This window comes from Macrotis lagotis, chromosome 1, assembly GCF_037893015.1.
Source record: "Macrotis lagotis isolate mMagLag1 chromosome 1, bilby.v1.9.chrom.fasta, whole genome shotgun sequence".
Classification (NCBI taxonomy): domain Eukaryota; kingdom Metazoa; phylum Chordata; class Mammalia; order Peramelemorphia; family Peramelidae; genus Macrotis; species Macrotis lagotis.
In genome coordinates, this window is record NC_133658.1 from 299,867,600 (window position 1) to 299,880,144 (window position 12,545).

The 12,545-nt window shown below is 36.3% G+C and overlaps 1 long non-coding RNA gene across 2 annotated transcripts in view; it reads left to right on the forward strand.

Moving 5' to 3' along the window:
* Window positions 1–12,545, forward strand: part of LOC141505445 (uncharacterized) — a 182,695-nt gene that overhangs the window by 9,094 nt on the left and 161,056 nt on the right. The gene's annotated exons all lie outside the window — the stretch shown is intronic.

Consider the following 12,545-nt stretch of genomic DNA (forward strand, 5'->3'; position numbering starts at 1 on the left):
GAGAGAGAGAGAGAGAGAGAGAAAGTTGTGGTTCAGAAATCCAAGTTCAGTTTTGAGCCAGCAGTTCACTTTCCAAATATATATATTTTTTCTTTCCTACATTCCTTGCCTTTAATTTGCTGAGGCAAAAACAAAGCCTATGTTTTCATGGCCTTCAGTTTCTCACCCCAAGCTTCATAATCTTTGGCAATGTTTTTTAATATTCTTCCTGGTTGTGTCATTTTTGGCCTCATGAATTACCAGAAGTAGGTAGTAGTTACATTTCTTGATAAATTTTGGGGAAATTTTGTTAAGTCTTGTTGAATACATGCCCTTATAGCTGACTTGGTACTCCATGACCAGAGAATCATTAATTGCCATTACTCTTTGCTTCTTACTCTGTACCTTACTGGTTAATATCTGCTCTACTATAACTTGGAGAATAAACTACTATTTCTTCCTCAGAACATCTAGTTACCTCCTCTTCAGAAAGAATCTTATTTAAAAATACTCTATCTCTATAGTTCAGGCACTTACTGTATGACCCTTGGCAAGTCACTAAACACCTTTGAGTCTCAGTTTCTTAATCTATAATTTTAGCTTATTTTTTCCTTTTGACATTCTTCTCTTTTACAACTTCCTGGCAAGGGTCAGGTTTTTCCCCTTCAACTTTAAGAGTTTATTTAGTACTCTTCCCCTCACTGCCTCCCCAATTCCAGATTGTTGATTTTTTTGAATATTTTATTGTTCCTGAATATAGAGTGTGCAATGACATTCCACAATTCCCTTCACTTTCCCCTTCTAGTGGAGAGCTAAGGCTGGCTACACAGAGAATGTAGTCAATTGACCTTGACAGAAACATGAATATCATATAATCAGTGCAAATCACTGCAAAATTCAATGTGCTTCCCATCCTGATTGAGATCATAATCAGCTCTCCTTCAATAAGATACCCTCCATGTCTTATTAAAATAATACAAAATTCTTAAAAACAACAAAAAATTTTGATTAATGAGGCATAAAACAAGAAAATGCATGTTGTCCAAAATTATAACCAATCCCTTTGTTATATAAGGCAATACTAATAGTCTTGTGCGGTGTCCAAGACATTTACCAGTGAGTTTGTTTTCTAAACTAGTGTTGTCCTTGGCTGCCAATTCATAGACTCATATCTGTAAAGGGACCTTAGATACCATTGAAACTCACCCTCTCTTTTTATAAATGAAGAAACTGAGACTCAGAGGTGTTTAGTGACTTGCCCAGAGTCATACAGTAAGTACCTGAAATAGAATTTGGATCCAAGTCGTTCTCAATCCATGTCTAATGTCCTATCAAGACTATGACGGGATTTGATTCTTAGATCTTATTTTTTTAATCTTTGCTTTTTAAAAACAACTAAGGAATTTTATACCATATCCCTAAATTCTTCTTTGGAACTTTTATAACCTATTAATACCTCTTGTTGACTTGACAATCATATCATGTTTATTTTTCCTCAATCTTTCTAATTCCATAGCAAAACTTCCCTTCATCTTTCTTCTCCTGCCAACCTCCTATATTTTTTTACCAATTTGTTTCACTCAATAATCCATTCTACTCGTTTGCTTCCCCCATTACTTTGTCTCCCTTTCTTACCTTGCTTTACTAAACACTATCTCTTTTTCCCTTTCTTGAAGTTTTCTTTAGATCTTTACAACTTAATCTTCCTTAATTCTGCTCTTTCTCCTTTAACCTTCTCAGAAGATTGAACCTGAATAATGTTTCCCTAATTCCTCTCCCACCCCCAAGTTTTTTTCTCTAGAACTCATCTTCTTTTCAAATCTACATTCTGCTAAATCACCTATATAATTTTTCTTCTTATTCAACTCAAGTACTTATCTTTTCTACTCCTTCCATAGAAATCTGAAGTAGAAATTATTTAAATCAAATCCTGCATTCCTTCCCTGCTTTGTCTTCTTTAAAGTGAACATAATAACTGCTTAACAAATATCCAAATAAAAATTCATTTAAACATTTAGTAACTGGTATCTTGAAGAGAGCTGAGGTCCTCCCATGACATTAGAATTAGGGAAATACCAACATGCACTAAATTCTAGTGCATTAGAGTTAGGGAAAATAGTTGAAGATAATTTATTCCAGTCCACTTATATTACATATGAGCCAAGTGAGAGTCATGGAAGTTATGTGTGGGAGAAGCAATGTGGCTTGCTTATGATCATACTCTTATTGATATTGATGGACACTTTTATTTTTTATAAATGCTATTTTTTCAATGTCTTGAAAAGATAGTTTTTAACATTTATCTTTTTGTATGCTTTTGAGTTCCATATTTTTCTACTTCCCTCCCTTCTCTCTCCCTTCCCCATGGTAGCAACTAATCAGATAGAGGTCATACATATACAATCATGTTTAACATATTTCCATATTAGTCAGGTTATGAAAGAATAATCTGAACTAAAGAGGGGAAAACCATGAGAAAAAGAAAAACATGTTTTGAAAAGTGAAAGTATTATACTTTGCTCCACTTTCAGACTCCATAATTTTTTCTCTGGATGTGGATGTCATTTTCCATCATAAGTCTTTAGAATTGCCCTTGATCACTGAACTGCGGAGAGGAGCTCAGTCCATCATAGTTGATTATCTCAGAATGTTGCTATTAATGTGTACAATGGTCTCCTGGTTCTGCTCACTTCACTCAGCATCAGTTCATGCAAGTCTTTCAAGGATTTTCTGAAGTCTACCCACTCATGATTTCTTACAGAAAAATAGTACTCCATCATATTCAGATACCATAATTTATTCAGTCATTGTTAGACATAAGTGGACACTTTTTTTAAACTGAGTAGTCTATGTTTCTATCTTCTCCCTGAGAAATTGTCTGCCTTTTTGCCTTCATATCCTAGCTAAAATTCTACTCTTTAAAAGAAGCCTTTTCTGATCTCCCTTAATTTGAGTACCTGCTCTCTGTTCAGTATTTCCTATTTATCCGGTATTTAACTCTATTGTATGTATAGTTAATTGCATGTTGTCTTCCCCCTTAGCAAAGGAGTGTCCAGGAAAGATTGGGGAATGGAGATCATACTATACAAGTTGATTCTGATGTGGAATGTTTAGCTTAGGTAAGAAGAGATACAGAAGGAATTACACGATAGTTTTTAAGTACTTAAAAAGTATCTATGTAGGTAGAAAAGGGAATAAATTTGTTCTCTTTGGCCCCAGAGGCTAGAACAAAGAATAATGGGAGAAAAGTTGTAGAGAAACAGACTTTTATTTGTCAGAAGTAAAAATTTCCCAACATTTAGATCTATCTTGGTAAATAGTATGACAGTGTAGGGTCATAAAAGCCTGTGGAAGATTAAATGTTTATAAATACATTTTTAAAGGCAGATTTTGTTTTAAAAATCTTAAGAAACAAATTGCTTTATCAAGTAGTGGAGACCCATCTTGGTATAGTTGATAAAGATCTTGTCTCAAAGCTAGGAACATCTGGGTTCAAGTAAGTCAATCAGCAACTATTTAATGAACATTTATTGTGACATTTAATTTTATTAGGTCATTTTCAGCTGTGTCTGTCTGACTCTTCATTAGGGATTTTCTTGGCAGAGATACTGGAATAGTTTGCCATGACCTTCTCCAGATCATTTTATAGATGATGAAACAGAGGTAAATAGGGTAAGTGACTTGCCCAGGATCATACAGTTAGTAAGTGAACTTCCTAGGGCCTAGCACTCTATCCACTGCACCACCTAGCTGCCCTCCTGTATCACCTAGCTGCCCCATTATGTGCTAAGCAGAAGTACAAGCAGAAAAATTGTTCTTACCCTCAAGGAACTTACATTCTTTTGGAGGAAAACAACAGAAAAGGAGCTGAAGAGAGGGAAGGGAAGGTATCCAGATGGGCAAGGTGTGCAAAGTTCCAGGAGTGGAGACTACAGTATAGATCTCCATCTTGTACTGGAGGTGTTGAGAGGAACCAGACAAACAATTCCAAAATAAGTAGTCCAGAGATGAAGAGAGCTTTCAGAGTGAAGAAAGTCCTTTGGAGATGAGCCTGCTGTACAACCTGGAAAATCTTACCTCTAACACTTGCTATTTGTGTGACTCTGGGCAAGTGACTTGCCTTTTGGTGGAAGTTGAAGAAAATGTTATTAACCTGGATTAGGCACAAGGTTTCTCTATCAATGAAATCACAGGTCTAGGTCCTATCCTAACCTTATTCAAACAGTAAGATCCCCGTCACCAAACATGTACAAACAGAGGTTAGATGACAATTTATAGTAGGGATTTCTCCCTCTGTCTCTCAGATTATAGAATTTTGACTTGCAAAGGATCACATATGCCTTCTAGGTCAGCACACATCCATATCCAGGAATCCCTTAGACAATAACCCAAATGAATGTTCATTTAATCTAAGAGGTCCATGCAAAATTTGAGATGATTTTTCTTTTGCCTCAGCTGGACACCAACCCAACTTTCTCACTTCCATTCCTCCTTACTTTCCCCAAAGAGTAACAAATAGTTCAACAAGTTCATTAACTTTGCATGATGTCTGGGGACCTACTTCCCTCAGACTGCTGATTTGTATATATTTAAATTTTCTAAGTATTCCCTTACCTGTACTTTATCAACAGCTGTGTTTACCCGGCCTTAATTATTTCCTAGTTTCTATATTTTCCCCTCCCCTTTTATTCCTTTATCTCTCCTGTTAAAAAGGGTGGAGTTAATCAGAACCTTCTGAGAATAGCCATTCTATTTATCCTCTTGGGGGAAAGACTCATTTCTTCATCAGGAATGTTATATCTCTCTTTCCCAAAGTTATAAACTCTTATGTTTCTAATATGTGAAGAGGAGCTACTTTTCAAAGCTTGCTATCACGGAATTCTGGTGAGGCCCTGTTTAGGAATGATGCTTTCTAGCTCTCAGTTTCTTCATATGTAAAATGATAGGGTTGAAATAGATGGTCTCTGAGGTCCTTCCATCTCTGGATCCTATGAATTTATGATTCTAAGGAATTTGGGACTTGAAGTCAGATGACATACCCTAGAGTTCCAGTTCGAACTATTATAAGCCAGTGAATATCTCTCTGAGCTTTGTTTTCCTTATCTATAAAACGGGGATAATAAAAAAAGGAAGAAAAATTTGGGAAAAAAAAGTCATTGAAGTATTCTTAAAACCACACAGAAGAGAGTAGAAAAAATGGCTAGAAGAAATTACAGACAAGATGGACAATTTTGAAGGTTATTCATTAAATTTATTACATATTTTTAAATTAAGCTATACATTATAGAAATTCACACTCTTATGTACAATTCTCTTTTCCTGTTCTACTGTGAACTATATGGAAATGCTCATTTTTATATGGTGTTTGTTAAGTTAAGAATAAAAATATTTAAAAAAATAAAAAAGTGATATAGAAGTCAGAGACTTGGTCTTAGAATCAGGAAGAGCTAGGTTCAAGTACTATGTCTGATATACAGAGAACATATGTGAGGCAATACCTCTCAGTGCCATATATAACACTCTAATGCTACAGACAGGTTAAAGATAGGTCATAGACATGCATCAGTAGAGGGAGTTTTCAGACTGGAAATTCTCTGATAGAGATGAAATCATAGATCCAGATACATCCCCCATATGTATAATGCTGTTGTTGCTATTGAGTCAATTATTGTGTCTGACTCTTGGTGAGCTCTTTGGGTTTTTATTGCCAAAGATACTGGAGTGTTTTATCATTTCCATCTCTAGATTTTATAGATGAGGAAACTGAGGCCAACAGGATTAAATGACTTGCCCTGGTTCACACAGCCAGGAATTGTCTGAGGCCACTCAGGAAAAGAGGTCTTCCGGATTTGGCCCTGAACTCCACCCACTGTACCACCAAGCTACCTGATATGTGTGATAAATACATGTATATATATATATATATATATATATATATATATATATATACACATATATATATTATATAATATATATGTGTATATATTATATAATATATATAATATCAGACAATGTGCATATATAACTTTATATATAAATATATATATATATATATATATATATATATATATATGCACATATTTGACTTCTGTAAGCTTCTGGAAGACTAAGGTCATTTGTTTCTCCTAGCAGAGCCTTCCCCACACAATAGAAGAAATGATTATTACACTTTCTAGGAAATGGGAATCTAAATGCAAGTCAAACAGTCTATCTAGGGAGATAGCATGCACATATGAAGGTTTATACAAAAATATAGATAAAGTGATTTTGAGGAAAAGAAATTAGCAGCTAAGGGGATCTCAGTTCTTTACTATGTATTTCCTGTCTTTTTTGTTTGTAACTCCATCCTAAGTGTTTTGTACTCCCCCATCTTCCACCTTCCTGTTTCCTTTTGTGTGTTGTTTATCCCTTTATTCTGAAAGCCCCTTGAGGGCAAGAAGCTCTTTTTCATTATAAATTGTAGCTGTAGTGCTTACAGTGGTTGGCACTGTGGGTGCTTAATAAAATGCTTATTGGATTGGACTGGATTGGATTGGAGCATGCAAGTATATCAAGTAGTGTTTTCTGAACTTGGAAATTCAGGATTTTAAGAGATAGGCCAGGAAAGGATACATTTCTGGTATGGGAGGACAATTAGCACAAAAGCATCGGAGGTAGGAGATAGAATATTTTTAGTATGAGAAAAAGTAATGTGTTTGATGATTGAATGTTGGGTTTATAAGCCTATATATTAGATTTGGGAAGTTGTGACTGAGAGGTTTGGTCATAAATCCTAGGTTCACATTATTTCATACATTTATCCCTAGACTTTGAATTGGGTGAAAGGGAATCAATGTCAAATCTGTAAACTTTTCTTGAGGGTCTGCTGTATAAAAAGACTGTACTTGACTTTCCATAAGAGAGGCTTTGGTGTCCATGATGGAATTGTGCTTTGAAACCTTCCGTGCACATGACTATTTATGGCCCTTTAGGGCTTATGGGGCTTATGTCCAGTAAATCTGTTTAAGCAAGTGAGATTTAAGCTTTTTCCTTAAAAGGGAGGGGGGGATGTGTGGAAAACAAATTGCTCTCCCTTGTCCTTCTCATTCTCCTCTCCTCCCTCCCCATTGTAAATCTAAGAGTTGAGTTCTTGTGTGAGAAAATCATGGAACCTATGCCAAAATAGAATTCACCGAGAAAACAATAAAAACAGAAACATTTAAATACCCCACTTCTCCAGGGTGAGAAGTTAAAAGAACATGTTTAATGTGGTTTCTTCACATGTAATTTAAAAAAGTGACTCTGAACTTATCTTGCCATTTTAAAATGTTAACTTCTAAAAGGGCAGTTAGAATGGGGACATGTGAAATGGCAGAGAGTGTGAGCTTCCTTCCTAGGGAAGAAGGTAAAGTGCTGTGAAAACAGGGAGGGCTGCCAGGGAAGGAGGCATTGGATCCCCCTATACAGTGGCTTTACTTCCACCCCCTCCTCTCTATTCTCATTGCTGCCACCCTCACACAGGCCCCCTCATTAGCACCTGCCTGGACTATTATGAGAGATTTCCAACATATCTTTCCACCTCCTCTCTCTACCCCCTCCAAACCATGCTTCCTACCAGTTCGCTTCCTTATGCAAAGATATGAAAAATGAGGAAGCAGTTCTAAAAAGGACCACAAAGGTTCTTCAAGCTCGATTTCTTTGACTAGGTTACCTCAGCTCAAAAATTTTTCAGGGCTCTCAAGTTCACAGAGTGATGTTTGAGATACTTTGATTGCCCTTCTAGGCCCTCCACAATCTGAGCCAAACCTTTTTTTCTTCAGCCTTGTTTTGTCTTACTTCTTTCTGTATCTTCTACACTCCAGTCAAACTGGACCTCTTTCTTTGTCCCCAGTACTCCCTGAGTTCTCACGTCCATGTGCAAGTTCTCCTAGTTTTCCATTGACTTAGAATGCCCTCCTAACCTTCACAACAGGAAGCCTGTTGATTTCCTACTCAAATTTTAATCCTGCCTCAAATGTTAGCTTCTCCGTGAAACCTTCCCTACTTCTTGGTCAGCAACAGCCTTACCCCTCTGACCTCACATGACACTTTGCTTCAGAAGTCCTAAATCTGAGTCTTAATGTATATGATAGCACTTAAGTTACTCTCTTTTCTTTCTACTAAAGTTCAAGTATGATAATGCCACCTCCTTGCTTAACAAACTTCAGGGTTCCCTATTGCCTCTAGTATCAAATGTAAATTCCTCTGTTTGGTCTTTAAAACTCTTCAAAAACTGATCCCTTTTTTGCCTTTTCCATTGTCTTCCACATTATTTACCATCCCTGAGCTCTTTGTTTCATCTATGCTGTCTTCCTCACTATTCTGCACAAAGAACATATTCCATTTCTGTTGTAGGGCAGGTCTGATCAGGCCAGTTGGATACCTCAGATTTGAAATTGAAATACAATGAAACATCCAAAGACCATTTAATAGTCGACAAAAGCATGCTTACTTAGAAATAGGAGAAACAACATTCAGAAAAGGGAAGAGATGCTCATCCAGCAAAAAAGCCTTGATTCAACCTTCTTTTGCCCATTTTGACCATTTTGCTGATAGGTGATCAGAAACATGAGGGAAAAACTTAAGGGAAGAGTGATCAGGGTCAACAGTGACAAATGCAGCAGATAGATTAAAGCTGAGAACTGAAAAATGACCATCATAAGCAACTTTGGAGAAAGCAGTTACTTGAATTAATTTAGTCTCATTTATGCATTTGGATAACAATATTGTAGAATCCCAGACTCTAAGAATTGGTAGAGATCTTGGAAACAATCTAAAACAATTCACAAACTGATCAAAAATATCTTTCCAACATACTCAACAAGTGACCATCTGATCTTTGCTTGAAAATCATCTATAATAGCAAACCAATTATTTTTCAAAGTAGCCCAATCAACTTTTTTACAACTCCAGCATTAAGAATTTTTCTTAGCATTGACCCTGTCTTCCTCTCTTACAGCCTTTACTCAGTGCTCCTAGCTGTAGTGGTCTAACCAAAATAAATCTAGTCTATTTCCCATAATAGCCCTTTAAACATTTGAATTCTATTTTCAAAACTCCCTAATTTTTTTCTTTTCCAGTCTAAACATTCCCAATTCCTTCAACTGAGTGGTATAATCTTTAGCATGATCATAATCTGGTTTACCCTCCTATGGTCATGATCCAGTATATTAATGTGTTACTCAGAACTGAATGTAATGCTGCAGATGTTTTCAGATTAGAAATCTAACCATGGTCTAATTATCATTCTTTAAACATGAAAGACTACTACATATATATATATATATATATTTACAAAGGCACAAAACGACAAAAGAACCAAAAACCTGACAACAAAAAACAGAGAGACAATAACTTCCAAATGTAATAGTCTTAATGTGGGTCATTTTAACTGCTTGCCGGAGAATGCTTTAATCTTGAGATAAAAAGAGAGGAGAATAGTAGATGAGAGAATAGAATACAGAAAATGGAACTGTTGGAGAGTGAAGCAGACAGAGAGCAGTGGGTGCTATAGGCTGAAAGACATTTACTAGACTTCACACTCAAACTTCAGATGAGATGCTTCCATTACTTTTGCACATTGTACTAACACATAAATCATCTGCTGAAAGCCCAAGTGTGTAATTACAATGTCCTTCTTCTGATTATTATGTCAGTATAACCCATGGTGATTGTTTGGTTTGCTGTGTGGGTGTGATTAATTTGCATAATGTGCCTCAGTGCCTCCTGGGAGTGAACTGGAGAACCATTAGGATAGCCAATTTACAGGACATCTTTCCAGAACTGATATGCTACTTGGGGGAAAAAAGTACTGATCTGGGAATTAAGAAACTTGGATTCTAGTCTCAGTTCTGTCAGTAACTAGTGCATAACCTTGCTTGGAGGGCAGCTAGGTGGTGAAATGGATAGAGTGCCAACCCTATAGTCAGCTCAAATCTGACCTCAGAGACTAGCTGTATGACTTTGGACAAGTCACTTAACCCAATTTGCTTCAGCTTCCTCTTAAGTAAAATGAGCTGGAAAAAGAAAAGGCAAACCCCTCCAGTTTCTTTGCCAAGAAGACTCCAAATGGGATCACAAAGAATTGATCTGACTGACCAACACCACACAACCTTGTTTGAATAATTCTCTAGGAGATCCCAAAGGTCTACTTAAGCTCTGACATGCTATGACATCTACAAAATAACAAGTCAAAAGACATGCTTCTTTCTTTTTTTTAAAATATCTATTTATTTAAGGCAATGGGGTTAAGTGAGTTGCCCAAAGTCACACAACTAGGTAATTATTAAATGTCTGTGGTCAGATTTGAACTCAGGACCTCCTGACTCCAGGGTGGTGCTCTATCTACCTGCCCCAGACATGCTTCTTTCAGAAAAAAAAGGCATAAAAATCTAGAAATTTTGTATTAATTTTTTCCTCTTCTCTTCTATAACAAGAGCTAATACATTCTGGCAGTTATCAAATGGTTGAGCATTGGACTTGGATTAAGAAAGATCTGAGTTTAGATTCTGCCTCAGATGCTTGCTAGCTGTGTGACTCTGATCAAATCACTTAACCTTTTTCAGTCTCAGTTTCCTTATCTTCAGAATGGGGTAATAAAGTCCCATACTGTAGAGTCATAAGGTTACTGTAAGAATCAAATGAAATATATATAGGTAAAGCATTCCATATTTATGTGTCTCATTATTAGCCATTATTATATCCCTCTATCCCTTTTCTTTCATCCCTCTCTATATCAGTGGAGGACCTTTAAGAGCTAGCCTCAGGGCTCTGGGTCACTGCCTGACTCCAAAGCTTAGGAGGAAACTTTTGGATTGTTTCAGGTGCCAGCTCTGAAACATCCTCAGTTTAGGTCCACCCATAAATTCTTATTTCTGGTTCTTTAAATAACATGAAGCCAGCTGCACAGAGAGAATGAGACATTCATCTATTATACCTTTGATTTCTGGCTGACTGTTCATTTAAAAAAGAGACAGACAGAGCTTTGAAGTCCTAAGACAGAAAGTATCTAGAAATCTATGTTGTACTTTTCAGGAGATATGAACATGTACATAATCCAGCATTCAGATGCTTAATTTATTTTATATGAAGCTCTTCACATTTCTATTATTATTATCATGATCGTTGATATTAGCAATATGGTTAACACAATAGCTGACATTTATATAGCACTTTAAGCTTTATAAAACTGTTTATACATTCAGTATTATTTCATTTGATCCTCATAAATAACATCAGGTGGTTCATACTATGATTAACCCCATTTTGCAGATGAGACAATTGAGACTGAGAAAGGTTAAATGATTTGACCAAGTTCATACAACTTTGAAGCAGGGCTCAAACAGTTTTTCCTGATTGCAAGTCCAATTCTCCATGCACTGACCACCACCTAGCTATCCTCATAGCATAACATTGCTATCTGTTACATCACAAGAAGTATCACTATGGAGGCCTGAGGTTTCCTTCCTTTCCCCCCCTCCTTTCATTTCCCCTTCCATCTTATTTAGATACAGCCTTCTTCACTTAAATCCAGTTCACTTGCATGTCCTGGCATCTGATCTTTGATGTCATGGCTCTTTTTGAGAACAAAGGACAAATAATAACATTAGCAACAACTAAACAACATTTTAGGTTCATAGTCTGATAGAATAGACTGAAAGATCTAGGTTTGTATTAATTCTATTCTTGGGAGTTGCTCAGTAATAAATATTTATTAATCTCTATGTGCCAGATTCTCTGCTAAGTCCTAAGGAATACAAAGAAATACAAGAGATAAAAAAAATCCCTTCTCTCAAGAGCCACATGTTCTACTAGGAAAGAGAGCATACACATACACCTGTACATGAAATATAAATATAGAATATATGAAGCTATTTTGAAAGGGGAAGTAGTAGAAGTTGGGATAGAGTTGAGTAAGGCAGAAAAGACCTGTTAAAGGTGAGTTTTTAACTAAATCTTGAAGGAAATTAGGAAATGTAACAGAAATATGAATAGCTCATGATTATAGCCCTTGATAGAGAGAAATTTTCTATCAATGGGGAAGCAATTCTGTCCCTGTGCTAGAAAAATCACTATTGTTATCCACACTGGGGGGGGGGGGGGGTTGGGGCATGACACTCTTATGATCTGGAAAATCCATGTAAAATTGTTTTGGCTCTCCCTTTGTACCAGAAAGGAGGTCTGATTTTTTTCTTTTTCTTTTATGGGGTGTTTACAGTACATTACTATATAATTTGGGTTAAATATTTGATCATAGGCTATATTATACAGTATTAAGCATATGTTTTATGCACTTCTGAGGTTCTAAACATTTTCTGTGTCATTTACTGACTTTCACATATTGTTTATGGCTTCCATAAAACTACCCCCCCCCAAATTCCCTTTTAATTTCTAATGCTGACCCATTATATACCAAAATTGCAATGGGGAAAGTTGTGATGTGGAAGAGATAATTGCATTTCCGAGCACTCATCCGAGAGAGTAGAAAATAGGAACAGTTCAGTTTACGATAAATCATTGCCAATGTGTGTAATCCATATCTCTTTGGA